The following is a 17,417-nucleotide window of genomic DNA, read 5'->3' on the forward strand; positions in this document are numbered from 1 at the left end:
CGAGCTGGCGCACACTGGGTGTCTTTGTGTATTTTAATCTGAGAAAGTGTATGAGTTTGCTGTCGGCATGTCTTGAAAGGATGTGTTCTGATTGGTTCTGGTAACGGCTTTCCTGATTGGTCTAATTGGTCCCAAAAAGGGTCCTCAGAATGCTGCCGGAGCTCCTCTGGTTGGCTCCGGTAACGGCTTTTTTGATTGGTCGAGAAAAGGGTCGCCAGAATGCTGGTGAAGTGTATTTAAGAGCGGGGTTCTGAACAACAAGGGGACTCGAGAGAGGAACGGCTGCCTCCCGGCTGCTGCTCAGGACCTCCGCTCCAAAGATGCTGCATGCCCAGGGGTATGCATGACTGTTTTACTATGTGACCTGTTATATTTTTGCGTCAGTTTCTAAGTCTAACCAGTGATTAGCATCTACCTTTAATAAATCAAGTTGATCAATGCATCTTATCGACGCCTGCTGGTCCCCTTCTTCGATGCGGTGGAGCTCTCGTCCCGACACGGAAGCGCGCTTCGCTACAAGTGGTGGAGGTTGCATGGTAACAAAGACCCCGTTTCTACTCGATATGCGCCCCAATCTGAGAAGTTAGCAAAGCCGGACGGCCGCGGACTTCACTACGATGACGAGCCCACAACCGAGACCATCTATCGCCCCGCCTGTGTTCAGGGGAACCCCGGAGGAGTCCGTGGCGGAGTGGCTGACCTGTTACGAGCACGTCGCTTCGCTCAACTTATGGGACAACGAAACAAAGGTGAAATTCCTCTATATTTCTTCGGACAGCGATGAAAAAAAATGGTACACTATGGAAGTACAGTCTTTGTCAAAAGTTTAGAGCCCATGGGGTTCACTTCTAAGCTTTATATTGGGACCCCAGGAGCATTCATGGAAATCCTACCTATTGCAGGAGGCAATACCAGAAATGTTCTCATGTCCAGGAAATTTGGAGCGCTAGAGATCTTTTAAGAACGACACAGTGTGACTCAAAAGAAAACCCCTTGGGCTCCAAACTTTTGACAAAGGTTGTACTTACTGGTGCCCCAAGTTCATGGATCGAATGGTCGGCGAGGCTCAAGACTTGCTTCAGCAGCCGCCACGCTGCCGAAATTGCCTACTTACGCCTGCAAAACCGAGGGCAGCTGCCGTCAGAGTCTCCGGAGCAGTATTTTTATGACGTTCTGCAGCTGTGTGCGAGGGTGGACGCCAAGATGCCGGAAGAGGATCGACTGCGTCATTTGCTGCAGGGCCTCCAACCGGCGACCATGGAGAAGGTGATCATTGCCAACCCGAGCACTTGTGCAGCTTTTTTGCAAATACTCAACCCTGCTGCGCTGATGGGACTCACTGCTCGAGGGCTGTCGACTCAGGCCCACTCCGCCTACCTGATGACCGAGTATAACGCTCACAGATTGGCCATCCCTGCAGCACACACCAATGCTACCTGCCAGCCGAGTCCTGCATCACTTGTCTCCGGAGAGCCTCACGTGCTGCCCGCCTTCACAGCAACATCCCATGGGCAACAACAAGAGGACGCAGGTGAGAGGAGATTTGAGTCAATTGCCGCCTGCTTGGAGTCATTATCCGCGTGGTTAACGAGGATCGAGGAGGATCATGCCCGTGCCCCGTGGCCCCCGAGAACGTCGCGTGCCGACGACGGACAACCACGATGCAACTATTGCAACCGAAGCGGCCACATAGCTCGTAACTGTCGCCAGCGATGGAGAGACGAAGACCGCGAGCAAAGAAATGTGCACGCCGATCCAGCCTCCAGTTCAGGAAACGGGAACGGCCAGGCCTAGGTGGTCAGCCCAGCCGGTCAGTACGTGTGATGAATGAGAAACAGCTCCTCACAGTCCCAGTTGAGGTTAACAACTCGAAGACCACCCACTTGACTGACACCGGCTCTGACAACATTACACCAGATCCGGAGAAAATAGCCGCGATCGAAAAGCTCCCAGCCCCGAAAAACAAGAAAGGAGTTCAGAGTTTCCTGCGAATCTGCAATTATTACAGACGCTTCATCAAAGACTTTGCTCTAATTTGCCGACCTTTGACTAACTTGACCAGAAAGAACGTTCCTTTTGAGTGGGATGCGGCCTGCGAGGCGGCAATGCAAGCGCTAAAAGAAAAACTGACTACATTGCCAGTTTTACGTCAATTCGAGCCCGGCAAGGCCGTCGAAATCCATACCGATGCCTGCGACTACTGCATTGGTGCCGTGCTGGTGCAGAGGGACAAAGGTCGAGAGAATGTTGTCATGTACGCCAGCCGCCACCTTAACAAGGCAGAGACCAACTACAGCACAACAGAAAAGGAATGCCTGGCTGTCGTGTATGCCTGCAAGCAGTTCCGCCCGTACATTTTAGGAAGCCAATTCACCGTAGTCACTGATCAAGCCAGCCTCGCATGGCTGATGAATGTCAAGAATCCGAACAAACGCCTCATGAGATGGTCCCTGCTATTACAGGAGTTCGACATGATGCTGAAACACCGCCCTGGTGTGAAGAATGCAACTGCTGACACTCTTTCTCGCCTGCCACATGAACTGGCACCGGTTAGTGAAGAAAACGGGAATCCGGCGCATAAAAATGGAAATGAATACTGCAGTGCCGAACTTTCTGAACGTTATAGACACCACGGTACAGCTAGAATACGAGGGGGTGCTGCGCGTTTGCCGCCGCTGCGGCACTCACGGGCACATGGGTGCCAACTGCGAGACGGCCCAATGGAGCCGCTGTGGCGCATATGGGAACGAGATTTGTGAGGCCCCGTGCCCCAAGTGTGGAGAGGACGACGCTGTCAGAGAGTGCAAAAAGCGCACCTTTGCGTCCGTGGCCGGAGGCGCTGATGAAGAGCCTGGACAGCCCGCAGCAGTGTGGGAACAGCCCAGAGCTGTGCAGCCGCAGGCAGCCACTGGCTCGCAAGCGCCAGCGAGCGAAAGCGACGCCGCAGTGCAGGGAAGCGCGATGACTCACGCTACCGATACAGAAGACACTCCCACACCGGTGCAGGCCCCCGCCGCACCAGTAGAGAGTATTGTAGCAGGCTCAGAAAAACAAGAAATGATGTAGAAAAGGTGACCTCAGCAACAGCTGCAGGACCTAGTGAAGAAAAGAAGACAGAGGCAGAGGGCTGCAACGCCGCCGCCACTGAGGCAGCAGCAACCGAAAGTGATATGGATGTCAACTGCGCGCGCCCCAAACGCAAGCGCAGCCCACGCAAGAAGAACAAGTCAAAGAAAGTGCCATCCAGCTCCTCAAAGTCATCTGAGGGTGCACCTCTCACTAAACGCGCTCCCGAAGAACTATGCATACACTGCGGTGGAACAGGCAGCGACTGTTCCTATATCTCAGACAGGTCTTACGAGTCCTCGTCGGAGACGCCGCCCGGTTCCTCCCCCCCCCCCCCCCCCCCCCCGGACGCAGACGTTAACCCATCCAGTCAGTAATCATGTCGTGCACCCCCCGCCCTTCTCTCCACCGCTACTGGCTTTCTCCCTTGTCCTCGGACACTCAACGTGCGAGGTTTCACAAAGCCTGCCAAGCAGGCGGAAGTTATACATTTGGCCAGGAGCAAGCGCATTGACATCCTCGCTCTGCCAAATATATGATGCCTGACATACTAAGACAAATTCCTCACAGCAACAATAATCCTCTCATCACTTCCATGACCCTCAGCTACCAAGGTGTCTGGGCAAGAGAGTCAATCCAGTCACTTAAACATCTTGGTTTTTCCCAACATGACATCAAACTTCTAACCATTTGTTGTCTCGAAGGGGGGGGGGGGGTCCGGTGCTTCCGTGTCCACCAACACATGACGGGCATGTTGATGCGCTGAAGCTCTGGCTCTCCGGCTGCAGCCCCGCGCCATACCTAACAGCGTACTACTGCGCAACCCAACAGTAGGAATCCGTTTCTTTTCTATCCTCGACATCCTCGCTCTGCAGGAAACGTGCACAAACAGAACCAAATTGAAAACTTCGACAACCAATTCGGCACCCGTTCTTACTGGAGCTTTGGGAGAAAGGTTTCAGGGGGGTTGCGCTCCTCTTCCTTCGTGACGCTGGCCTCACGGTCCTACGGCATGACTGGGACAACGAGGGCCGCGTCATCGCTGTTGACCTGAACAATGGGACACGCATCATCAACGTTTATGCGCCCTGCCGCTATGGGCAACGCGAATTTTTCGACAACCTAGAGAGTACAATGGTCGGCCGCTCCAGAGTAATCCTCATGGGAGATTTCAATTGTGTGCTTCATGCCGAAGACCGCCGTTCGCGCCGTGGCACGCCACGTCGTCTGGGGCACGACTACAGGGGAGCACAGGCGCTGGGCTCCCTTGTGGATGAATTAGGTCTGGTTGTTTGCTGGCGCGTACTGCATCCTGGGCGCGCGGGCATGACCTGGACGGGTAGGGGTCTAGAGAGTAGAATATACCGTGTTTATGTCTCCGCCACGCTCGTGGACGACCTTCAGTCCATATGGGTCTTCCCCACAGCACTGAGCGACCACAGGCTGGCAGTGGTGAGGCTGAGCACGGCTGACCTAGCTCCACGCGCGAAGGGCTATTGGCAGCTCAACGCGTGTCTCCGCGAGGACGAAAGAATACTACAGGATGCTCTGGTCGTCCTCAGGCAACATGTGTCCCCTAATATGACTGGGAGCACGTGGGACCAGATGAAGGCTGCAGTACGAGAGGTCTTTCAGGACTGGGGAAGGCGACTAGCGCGAGAGGAACATCTGGAGATACGAGTTGTGTCCGACGCCATTATCGTGCTGTCCAGTCCGCTGTCGCAGGGGCCAAGCATAGCCCCAACGCTAGCGGCTCTGCGGAAAGATCTCCACCACCTACTCAACAGGCGCTGGGACAAACTGCAAGCAATCACGCGTGCTGAGCGGTGGGAGTGCGAGACCTGGTGTTCCAGGCATCTGCTGCGACACCGCCTCCACACGAAAAGTGACACGCAGACGGCAGTGCAGGACCCCACCTCCGGAGCCATCACATCGGCCCCAGAGAAGGTACTGGAGCAGGCGCGCCTATTCTACGAGGAATTATACACGGCAGAGCCATGCAACGCACAGGCATTCGCCCTTAACAGCCCGCAGGCTGCACCATCTGTCGACGACACATACCTGATCAGCGAGGAACTGATGGCGGCGCTGAATGAAATGAAGTCGAATAGTAGTCCCGGCAGAGATGGCCTTACGCCAGGTTTCTACAAGAAGTTCTGGCCAATACTGAAGAAGCCCTTCTCTGACCTCACAAACCTCCTCTTGGACGAAGGGAACCTCACACCCACCATGAACGAGGGCATGATAACCCTGATTTGCAAGGACCCCAATAGAGCAGCAGACCTCAAAGCATGGAGGCCCATAACGCTCCTGAATACAGATTACAAGATCATCACAAAGTGCCCATCGATGCGCCTAACACCGCACTTTCAAGCATCGTCGGGGCCGCACCAGGCTTGCTACGTCCCCGGCCGCTCGGTGCAACTGCATGGCAAGACGTTGAAGGACCTCCTCCTGTGGATGAACTCCCGCAACCTGCGCGGAGTGCTAATCTCACTTGACCAAGAAAAAGCGTTCGACAGGCTATCACACAGTTACCTGATGCGCCAACTGCAGCAGCTAGGCAAGGCTGAGCGCTCCGCTCATCGAAAAGATACACACCCTATACGCGGAACCACGTGCGGCGGTGACAGTACAGGGACGCATCTCCAGCCAGTTTGCGGTGACGCGGGGCATAAGGCAAGGTTGCCCCTTGTCTCCACTGTTCTACGTGATCACCATTGAGCCGTTGCTGCAGCGCCTCACCACCGACCCCTCGATCGGACGAACCGTGCTCCCAGTGGGCCCGCCCAGCATTCCAGTGTTCGGTTACGCTGACGACGTCACCGTGGTGGTCCCGGATGCGCAATCGGGAAAAAGAGCTTTGGAATTGGTGGCCAGTTACTGTGCGGCAAGCGGGGCACGTTTAAACAGGGGCAAGAGCTCCGCAATGCCCCTGAACTACGAAAATCCGCCAGCCATCCCGGAAGTTCAGTCAGTCCCCGAAATGCGCATCCTGGGCTACCACTTCGATCAACATGGCCCCTCGGCACAGAACTGGGACAGCACTGTGGACAAAGTAAACAAAAAGATGGTAGACATGGGAATGCTGCAGTGCCCAGTCACCGCCCAAGCGACCATCGCACGCACTCTACTGATTGCCTTGATCAGCTTCACGGCCAGCGTCCTAGACGTACCTGCAGCCACGCAGAAGCAACTCAATAACAGCATCTTCCACTTCCTGTGGCGGGGTGCGCCAGATAAGGTGAAGCGCCAGGTCGTTAGGCTGCCCAGGAAGAAAGGTGGACTGGGAGTTCCTGACCTCGGTGCACTTGCCAGAGCACTGCCCGTGATGCGGACGGCCCGCGCAGTGGGGTGTGACATGCCCTTGACGAGAACACTGACAAGCTACTTCCTATCCAAACAGCTGTCGGCAAGGGCATCCGCAGAACTTTTTCCAGTTGGGGCGCACCCAATGTCCGGGGATGGGGGAGGCAGGAAGTTTGTAGTTGTTATCTACTAGGGCATAAATAATATCCGTGATTCCAGGGGGGGGGGGGGGGGGGGGGGGCAACCGCCTCGCACTTATCCCCCCTTCCGGACGCCCATGGCTGTCGGTGTTCACGCAAAGGCCGCTGTCACACAACAGCCCCCGCGCTGGGAATGCGCTCGCTTTCTACGCAACCGCCGCAAGAGACCTGGAATACATCAGGCAGCAATTGGGAGACGCAGCCCAGGAAGCGCAACTGAAGAACCTGCTTGATCTCCTCACCCCGCCCCTTCCAAGCCACCTGTTGAGGAACCTAATGCTCACTAGGCATGCCATCGCCTATCGGCAAGTGAACGGCGAAGCAGCAAGTGTCAATCCTGCTGACATTGAAAACTGGGTTTCAATGCTCCCAGGAATTCCAAACGGATGCCATCCGCGCGACGTCTACAACGCCGATGAACTGGGCCTGTTTTTCAGAGTTCAGCCAAGCAAGACGCTGTGCCTGAAAGGAGACGATTGCCACGGCGAAAAAGTAAGCAAAGACCGCGTAACTGTCCTTCTTTGCTGCAATGAAGACGGCCCGGATATGTTGAAACCGTGGGTAATTGGAAAGGCAAAAAATCCGCTTTGCTTGCGCAATATAGCACATCTGCCTTGCGTTTACAAAAACAACACAAAGGCATGGATGACATGCAGCATCTTTGAGGTGTTCCTTAGATACCTTGACGGACGACTCGGATGTAGAGGGCTTGTTGTTTTTGGACAACTGCGCGGCTCACCCCAAGGACACGTCCTTCCTTCATAACATCCGCATCATCTTTCTCCCGAGCAATACGAAGAGCCATCTCCAGCCCTTGGACGCCGGAATAATCAAGAACGTGAAACACCTATATAGGAAGTGCATTGTGCGGCGCTTCCTCGCTCGCATCTCCCAACAGCAGGACCCCGGGAAGCTGTCGTTACTTGACACGATGCACTACCTGAACAGTTCGTGGGAAAGTGTGACTAGTGAAACTGTGCGCAACTGTTTCCTCAAGTGTGGTTTCCGGCGCGTGCCAGAGGCCGAGGTTTCGGAGCCCAGCGTGCTCAGCGAAGATTGTGCAGAGGCAGAGGCTGACGAGGAATTTCAGTCGACCGGTGCTAATGGCACATTCGCACAATTTGTGGCCGTCGACGATAACGTGCCGACCTGCGAGCCACAAAGCATTAGTGAAATTGTGGCCGAAGTGCGGGGCGCCGAAGAGTCCGAGTCTGACGACGACAACGAAGAGGACATCCCAGCTACTTTCACTCAAGCCGCTGCCAGACTAGATGCGCTGCGTAGTTTTTTTCGCACTAAAGAAAACGCAGCTGCAGACAACAGCCTGCATGACTTAGAAAAGCAACTCTATCTGTCCAGTGGTCGCATCCTTCATCAGCGAATGCTGGTTGACTACTTTGAGAAGTAACAATGCAAATAAATCTGTTTGCACAGCATTCTCGACTCAATCTTTCAAAAATCAAGGTGAGTTTGGATCATACGTTTTCCCGGATATTACGTTTTTTTTTTCGTGTTTTAAAAAAAAACGTATCAACGAGGTTTTACTGTATTATCTTTACAGCCCCGCCCTGAACGTACTCACAGCACTACGTGCCAGTAACGGAGTCACACCTTCGATCGCAGGCGTCATACACAACGTAACGATAGCCATGGCGACGGTACATATAAAGGAGTTCTGTGTCGAGATTCGTGTAGGAATTTGTGGAAATGAGAAAGCTGACGCATGTGCTACATGAGCTGTGAAGGGAAAAAGTAAGAAATTAAGCTTGTCTTATAAATAATGCCTTACGTACACAGTCAGCTCAAAGTATGAGGACGATTTAGAAATACTTTGCCTACAGTACTGCATACATTTCGAACTCTTTACCATTAATGCACTGATGTTTAAGCTATAGAATGTCACTTGCTTCACTTTCCTATCTCTTCTTGTTTTGTCGCGGTGCGGAACACAACTCCGCTCCCGGGTGCATATTACTAAAGCCCGGTTGCCCTTCCCGCGTCTGAGCTTATGCTCACATCCGTGACGGTAACTCTAGTGCCTAAAGGTGCTGGAGGCTAAAGGGAAGGAAGAGTGGACCTGGGAGTAAAGTCCCTACACTTTCCCAGGCCACTAAGATCAAGTGAGGGCAAGTTCGCTGTGCTGACACGCCAAGCGTTCGGCACAGTGGTAAAGCTTGGCACGAAATGAAAACAAGACCAGAGTTACCCGGCAGCAGAGAGGCTGTCGATCCAAGCATCTACAGGGGCTACTTCTGGAGTGCTGGGATCTTCGCTCTGGACGCCTTTGTGTCTGGGAGTGTCAGTGCTGAGGTTAGAACTGGGATCCCACACGGTGGGGGCAGTGTTGCCCTCAGTCTGGGCCCGTGTGTCAGGAGGAGCAGCCTTGGGGTTTTCTGTCTCACCGAGTGAGACCACTCGGTTGGGAAGTAAGCCTTCACACTTGGGGTCTGTGTCGGAATGGCTCACTCATCATGAGCTGGACCCCACAATGGGGCCAGCATGAGTTGGGCGCTACATTACCGTTTGCCCCGGGTGGCGAAGAGAGCCTGTCCCATGTTTGTGAACGTCCGATTCCTTTCACAGCATGGCTACGGGCCATGAGCCCGTAGGTTGAGGGAGCTGGAATCCCGCGGAGTTCAACAGAACGAGCAGCCTAGGCAAGCTCGGTGATACAAGACAGAGCCCCTCCTGCCTTCTGAAGAGGACAGCAGAACCCTCTGGTCGCACGCTGATCTCCGGTTGTCGACGTGGTGTCCTCTGCGTCGGTCCTACGTCTTCGGGAGCGGTTCCTGATCCACTTCGGTACTGCTGCCGGACCACAGCAGGAATCCGGTCCTCCAAAAACGGCACCAAACGCTGTAATAAAGCTATGATTTTGCAGCGCAGTGGGACATGTAATGTCCCACCGGCGGGAGGTGGGGAGGAAAAAAAAAAAAAGAATAATCGAGCAATCCATGGCATCCAGTGGTGACATCCGGCTGGAACAGCGGCTGTAATTGAATTTCTGTCTGCGGAAGGTTGTACGTCCATCAACATTCCTCGTCGTCTGACTGCATTTTATGGGGATGCTTGTGTTGACGTCAGCACTGTGCGGAGGAGGGCAAGGGCTGTGAAAGACCAAGATCTAGCCGCATCCAATCTCCGAGATCAGCACCAAAGTGAACGGCCCATAACGGCCTCTGATGAGGATCATCAACATCAGGTGGACAAGTTGATTCGGGGCAATCAAGCAACCCGAGATAGCAATAACACTCGCCATTTTCCTTGGTTCAATGAAAAACACCGTTAAGGACCTCCTGCATTACAAGAAGATTTGCGCCCATTAGGTACCACGGCAACCGACGACCGCCATGAAAGAGGCGAGGAAGAGAATCTGTCAGCAGCAGCTCCTGCGATATGAACAGGAAGGTGACGACTTTCTTCGCACAATAGTTACTGGCAACGAGTCGTGGGCACGCGATTATCATCCAGACATGAAGCGCCAGTCGATGGAGCACCACCAAATATCTGTACCAAAAAAATTCAAAGTTATCCCATCTGCTGGCAAAGTGTTTTTGACTCTCTTCTGGAATTGGGATGGTGTCGTGCATACTGAATTTCTGTGACATGGTGAGACAATAAACTCAGAACACTACGCTGACACCCTAAAGCGACTATGGGCTAGGCTGCAACGCACTAGCAAAGGTACACGTAAACAGGCAATTCTGCACGACGACAATGCTTGTCTGCACACAAGCGACAAAACTCGGGAAGCACTACAGCGCCCGAGGTTCACGGGCGTCCTGCCTCATCCTGCCTGTAGTCATATCTTGCGCCCTGCGACTTTTGGCTCTTTCCCAAACCTAAAGGGGATCGAAACACCTCGCGAGAAGAGCGCATCAACTCGTTCAATCACTGTATTCTGTTTTCACCACGACCTACTGTATATTGGGCGACCTGCGCGTGCCGCCCCAGCGCCGAAGTTCTGCTTTTGCTTGTGCTGTATTTTTTAGTTCTCAAAGCCGCCACTGCTAAGAGTGGCACTGTAACTCACCCCCACGACGAAACCGACGAGACGGCGACCCGCTGCGGAGCACTACGACCTACCACGTGTGGGACCTCGATTTACGTGCTGAGCGGCCGCTAAGCTGGGTGCCGAAGAGTTCTTTTTAAGTAGGCAGGTTGTCACTTAACCGGAGGAAGCTTTGGCGTGCCGTGTGCCTGTGGGTGGTGGCGAATGCCTCCGCGTTTGCAACATATTCACGCAGTACGGTCTACTGTTGTGTGCCGCTCTGCAAGTCGAGCGGGCGAACGTCAACAGGGATCTCCGGTCATGAGTTTCCTGTGACAGAGATACGGAATCAGTGGCTGAAGAACATCTCGCGGCAAGCCGAAGGTAAGCTATGAAGCTGCACCTGCTTTTAAACGCGCTTAAAATATCGCTTGCTCGAGCATTTCGGGCGACGGCCTTCGCTGTGATAGCAAGATCATTAGAACGAAAGGGCTTGCGATCATCAGCTGATGCTGTGTTAGTCGAGTTTTCGTTCCGTTCAGTAATGCCCGGAAAGTGCATTTCTGTAATGGCACTCCTTGCATTTCAGGACCAGGAAAACAGCCCTGGATACCAAATGACCGGAGCAGAGTATGTAGCCTGCATTTTAAGCAGGACAACTGCAGAGAAAACCTCAAGATACGGAGGCTAAAGGCAAATGCCATACCTACAGTTTTTCCGGAATTCCCGGCATATCTGCAACCATCAGAAAAACATCTGCGACGCCCGCTGAACCGAAAATGTGCTGCTCCAGCTTCTTCCCCAAGCAAGCTTCCTCGTGCGAAGAAAAGCAGGTAAATTCCATTCTTTCCACCATTTTTTGTAGTAATCGTATTTCAACATAAGTAATGCACGCTGGTTTTAAATTCTATGCTTAAATATATTGGTGTATCTGAATTTATGTAATAAAATTCGTGTAATGACTGTATTGCAGGCAAAGCAGGTGTATGCCTCAGTCAGTGCCTAATGAGTCTGAAGTTGGTGAACCCGATGCCGAAGCAGGCGCTCAGGAACCTACGAGACCTGAAGGGAGCAGGGAGCCACTGCCTATTCACGAGCCTGGTAGTTCTCATCCTGTAAAAACAGCTTCACCACAAGCTGTACTGGAGCTACCATCACTTTCATCGGAGCCCACGCAAGAAGCCTCCTCTGGCCCTCCTTCGTTTCCTGCTGTGGGGCTTCTTCCAGAAGAGCCGCCAGCAAATGGTTTAAAGCCAGCTCCATTGCTTGAAGCACGTGCAACACAAACTAGGCTATCAGTTGCAAGAACTACTGCAAGAACTGCAAAGCTTTTTAGGCAGGTTGCAACCCTGACCAGAAAATGCAGAAGGCTTGGAAAAAAAAATGCGGAGCTGCTGCAGGAAATTGCCTTGCTGAAAAAAGAGAAGAGGAGGACAGTGTTGAAAAAAACGAACCTCGTAGTCTTCCAGGTATAGTGTCCATTACCATATTGATTATACTTAGCGTTTGTTACAAAACTTGCTCTTAACAAATTTTAAACACTTCCAGGAGAAAGTGGAACAAAATGACGAAAAGGGCCTATTCCTACAAGAACAGCTGGCTTTTTTAAGTGTGGCAAAGGGTCGCTGGCGTGAGGAGACCATACGTAACTGTGTGCTTTGGCACGCTAAATCACCATCGTGCTACGAACTCCTCCGAGAGAGGCTGGTGTGTTGACACTGCCTGGCAGATCAACGTTGAAGCGATATATAGGTGCGTGCATGGGAGAGGTGGTCTCACCACTGATCAAGCAGCGACTCCATATGGAAGCAAGGCATTCAGGCTAATGAAAAAGCAGATGAAGCGGCCCGTAAGGGCCATCAACATCGGAGATACAATCAAACTTTTTTCACAAAATCTGATGCGTCCCAAATGGCTAAAAGCTTTGCTTCCGAAGAAACGTATCGGCTTTGGAGTTTGCCGACACATCAGTACCAATTTCTTCACTCAATCGACCCACATCTTAGATCAAGACTCTCACCCAGAATTCCTCGACATCTGGAAACACTTTATCATCGACTTCGTCTGAATGCTGCATATACAAACGGCTTACGATACCGTTTTGGACAAACGAACAGTCCGCATTGTGACAATTGTGCCTCTATAGAAACTGCAGAACATATCCTACTTGTGTGCCCTGCGTATGCCAACGAGCGTGCGTACTATGAACATTGCATGCAGAAGCTCTGCTCAGTGCCCCTTACAATGGACAAAGTTTTAGGTCCCTTAGCCTGCCTTAGGCAACAGAGACTTGCAATGAACTTTCTATTCACATATTTAAAAGACATTGGACATCTCAATAAGCTTTAAATTCACTTGCACATTACCTTCATGCATTCTTCATGCAGTGAACTTCGTCAGCCTATTTGACGGACTATGCACTCCATCATTCCATAGGTTACATCAATACTCGCCATTGCATCCTTAGTACCCATTTCATGGCCGCATTTTATCTTCGTTTTTTTTTTTTTTACCTCTTCCATACTGCTCTCCTTCTGTCTTTATCTCCCAAATTCTGTGCTGTGCAGGCCGCAGTGAACATGTCCAAGGCTGCAGCAGACGGTGACAAGACGGCGAAATTTGTCTTGGAACAGGTCATGAACTTTGACAAAGCAAGACCATCTTAGGACGAGCCAACATTGAGAGAGTGTATATTATGGAAAGTAACATCCTCCAAAGGATACGACTTGGTGCATGGAAAAAAGCTTCTGAAACTACCGTGCCGAAGCACGCTGCAGAAGAAGCTGTTGAGGCCACTCCTAGTCAGCTGGGCAGGAGGCGTGAATAGCTCGCTGGAAAGTACCCTGAAACTTTCGCGGAAGCCTCTGTCCCGAAAAGTCTTGCGTCTATAGAGAGCACATGCTTGACGAGTGGTCTTATTAAAGTGTTTCTAGCTATTCCCTTTCATTTTTGTGTGCTGCGTATATTTATTACTGTATCAAAGGTACACGAAGTATCCTCGTGCTGTTGTGAGATGTGCTCGTCTCGTGAGGAGACACATGGTTTGTCTTTAGCCCCTCCTCTTTGACATAATTCACAATATTGTCGCAAACTACAAGACTACAGAGCGAGCAGTGGCGAGTACAGGAGCTCTCGCGCAAGGCCCACCACCACCATTAAATCATGCCATGGCCATTCGCCGTCACGTTACATGTATTTATATCCTGCATAAGCGGAAATGTACAGAGAATCGTTAGTGCTCGCCGTCTTTTATATACATCAACAATACTGAGTAAAAAAATTTTCTTGTTATCTGAGGGCGCTCTTTCTTCGAAAAAAGTAATAAGTGCGTCTGTGCCGTAAACAAAGGGCATGAGTTTAGCATGCATGGACAAAACAATGTCAGTAGTCGTTATGGCAATCTCAGTTGCGTGTTCTGCATAGCTTTCTGTGCTGCAAAATTTACTGACCACGGGGATATCGACGAACATCCGCGTACACAACCGTGCTAATTTTATTTGCGTTTCCAAAGGTGTGAAATTATACCCAGCCACCCTGTTCCCTACTTTATACCATTATGAACACTACAGGATAAAGAACCAGTAGATCGAAATATATTTTTTATTAAATTTCGGAGCCCTAACTAACAGGACTCCGAGGCCCAGTGCATACCGCGAGATGCAGTGCATACACCGCAAAACTGCAAGCAACGATTCCGTTGCAAATGCGAACACCGCCCCACCAGCGCTTCTACTCCTTCACCGATAGCCAGCGCCACGGCCGCCGCGGCGGCGCAAGCTGGTACTTTCACCATCACAGGCCGCGAGGCGCATTCGGCAGGCCACTCCGAAGAGAGGGAGATCGAGCGGCTGTGGATGTAGAAACATCGATTAATGTGCGTCTTCTCTACTTTGTGTCCTAGAGTTTTTTATTTTATTATGGCTAGCCATTGAGTATAATATTTTGCTGCAAAATGATGTCTTCTGTGCTCAAGATAAGGGAGACTTTCAGCAGATGTATTTAGAACTGTTAATTTGCTCACTTTCTCATTCCTCACATTGTGGTCTTCAGTAGACTTGAACGATTTCTTTTTCCAGTTTTGTTTTGTTTTATTGCTAAATTCTTTTACTCTGGTATTTTTTAAATTCCTGCTTCATGCAGGAGCATTGCAGTAGGCCATCGTTTTTGCCTACCATGCAACCTTTACAGTCATGTCTGATGAACCAGCAGCACATGTATTATATTTTTTGTGACAACATAACTTGCACAGGACAAAGCCGAGGCAGACAGACCGCATGATGCTAACAGCCGCACTTGGATCAAGAGTCTTCCGCCAGTGACGGAACAGCATCCGACCCTGGTGAAGTGATCACATTTTAAGTGAACAGGAAGCTCCCCACGAAGCAGTAGTGCGACCACGTTCCACACGGACGTGCCGTATTTCCGCGCACGTCAAGAACTTTGTGATCTGAGGGTAGGTCATTTCCAGTGAGGGACGTGTGAGCAGCGCGGAGTGGAGAACGTAATCGTGGCAGTGTTCCAGTCTCCATCTTGTCTTTACTCGTCTACACCGACCTCTAACACCATATTTTAAATGAAAACTCATTAGCAGCAATCAAAACAACCGGCGCTGCGTGCACATTTCAATAACTGTTGTCCATTTGCTAATTCTGTTCGTTCTTCCGTGTCTACCGGGCAGTATTTTACGATGTCTCCCCTACATGTTCAAAAATCTTCGCGTGTAGAACATACGCTAAAGCCTCCGCGAAAGCTCACGCAAACGCCAAGCAGGCTGAACAGAACTTCATCGTCGAAATCACTGGCTGGGGTGTCACGGATGGTCACCGACGGCGATGGCTCATGCGGGGCGAAATTAGCGTAATTCATACTCACTACAAAACCTCCTCTGAAGACTTACCTTCAACCGGCACAATTGGAATCCCCGGCTTTTCACTCGTGAGAACGGACTGACGGCGTTCCATTCTGCCGAGACAAAAGAAGAAGAAAAAAAAAGCCGAAAGGATATCAAAGGGGGGAACATCACTGCGAACAGACACAAACGCGACTACTCGAGCACACGAGCAACGAGGATACAGTGCTCTAGAATATTGCCCACCGAACGCGGCGAGGCCGTCGTTTCTCACTTATAGTTAGCGTTTGGCTCACAGTGCCACATGCCTGGCTAGATGTTAACGCAGGACAAGCAACCTGAAAAGTAAACAGAGATAACGCATTTCTGTTAACAGAACGGAGTCTGAAGCTCGCATACCAAACGCGAGACAGCTGAGAGGCGCAACACAAAGGGTGTAAGCAGTAGTGGCGGCACAGGGCTGTTTTTGAGGGGAAAAAAGTATTGGAACGTGAAAATTTTGACGGAGATTTGACTGGTCGGGAGGCGAATTAGAGAGAGAAAAAAAAAAAAAACACTGACCAAAGGCTCAAGTAGTCATCCAAACGGTTTGCACACATTCCGCGCAGAGAATTGAAGTGCCGTGCCAGTGGCAACAAAGAAACAGTACAGTAAAAAAAAAAAGTGAACTGGACCATCGATGACAAATGAACTACACTTCAGCAATAACAGTGAATCGTCACTACTGCGTACTACGACGCTACGGCGCCCAACTTTTCGAACAAGAGTTGGCTGGCTACGACCCGCTCTTGTTTTGACTCGTGCACGTGAAACGCCGCATTTCATGCGTGTGCAGGCGCGCGCATAACGAAAACGACCCCTTTAAACGTTATATATGGGAAATGTGTGGACCCCATCCCACCATCACATCCAAAAAATAAGCATGCAAGTTGGAGTATCTGTTCTCGCTTCGGCGAGCGCGGCTTCGGCCGCTTCTTTTTGAGCAGCGTCCGCTCCGGCGGACGCAGTTGTTGCTGCGACGCGCGTCTTTTCTTTCCTTTTTCTCTTTCCTCTGATCTTTTAACTCTCCTCTATCTGCACGTGGCAGCGGTGGTGGCTTGGCACGAGCCAGTAGCAGGCCCGTGCAATTTCCTCTTCATCCTTCTCTCAGTCACAACAACAACAACAACATCCCACCATCAGACACTTTGGAGGCGGCTTCGGGTTCGATACCGGCCCGTGTACTGTGCAAGCCGTTCACTACGGCGTCCTTCATAGCCTGAGTTGTTTTGGGACGTTATACCCCAATACACCAAACCAAACACGCACTTTACCCTCCCTTTATTTAAGTTCGCGCTATCACCAAGTCCATACAAATCCTCCAGTCTCTTCCACCACGTGCCCCAATGGCACTCTCGACCATATCCTTTTCCTCTGCCCGGCGGATCCTCCCCCGCGGGGCCTGTAGCACGTAGTGCTTACCACTTCGAAGACTTTGGAGAGACCCTACAGCGCTCCGAGGACCTGGCCAAGCAAACCATCGCCAGCGTCGAGTGCAGGGGGGCCGTGCGGGGGCCCAAGGACGTGCGTGTCTCAAACTCCCCTGTTCAAAATAAAGTCTTCACCACCACCTGGGAGAAGCCCCCAGACCAGGGCCCCTACGGTACGGACGTGGCTCACCTCGAGCCAGTAGGCAGGCCCGTGCATTTTCCTTTCCGTCCATCACTCGCAACAGCAAACAAAGCCCTACAGACCATAGAAAAAAAAAAAATGGCTGAGGCTTAGCTAAGGTTAAGCCTAGTCAGATGCGAAGCATATTGATGGCTAGGCTTGGTAATACATGGCTTTCCTTGGTTGAATACTTGGTCATTTTAATACAACCACTAGAAGTGTAGCAAGGATTGCCGTGGCAGCTATATATATACGGGATCATCGGTGAATTCAATGCAGAGTGTACAACCGCTGCCCCAGCACCGGCTACAATAGCATTCTTGGCACCCATGGAAAGTACATTGGAAACACC

At 51.5% G+C, this 17,417-nt stretch overlaps 1 long non-coding RNA gene across 8 annotated transcripts in view; it reads right to left on the reverse strand.

The window, feature by feature from the left end:
- LOC149370674 (uncharacterized) overlaps positions 1–16,159 on the reverse strand; it is a 108,186-nt gene extending 92,027 nt beyond the window's left edge. For all 8 annotated transcript variants that reach the window (XR_016286110.1, XR_016286105.1, XR_016286102.1 and 5 more), the window contains exons 1-2: positions 15,977–16,159; positions 15,464–15,528 (exon numbers count right to left, since the gene is read on the reverse strand). This is a non-coding gene — a long non-coding RNA (uncharacterized LOC149370674). The remainder of the gene's footprint in view (positions 1–15,463; positions 15,529–15,976) is intronic.
- Positions 16,160–17,417: the final 1,258 nt, after the last annotated feature.

The sequence above is a fragment of the Amblyomma mixtum genome, chromosome 1, assembly GCF_055824585.1.
Source record: "Amblyomma mixtum isolate Tamu chromosome 1, ASM5582458v1, whole genome shotgun sequence".
NCBI lineage: Eukaryota > Metazoa > Arthropoda > Arachnida > Ixodida > Ixodidae > Amblyomma > Amblyomma mixtum.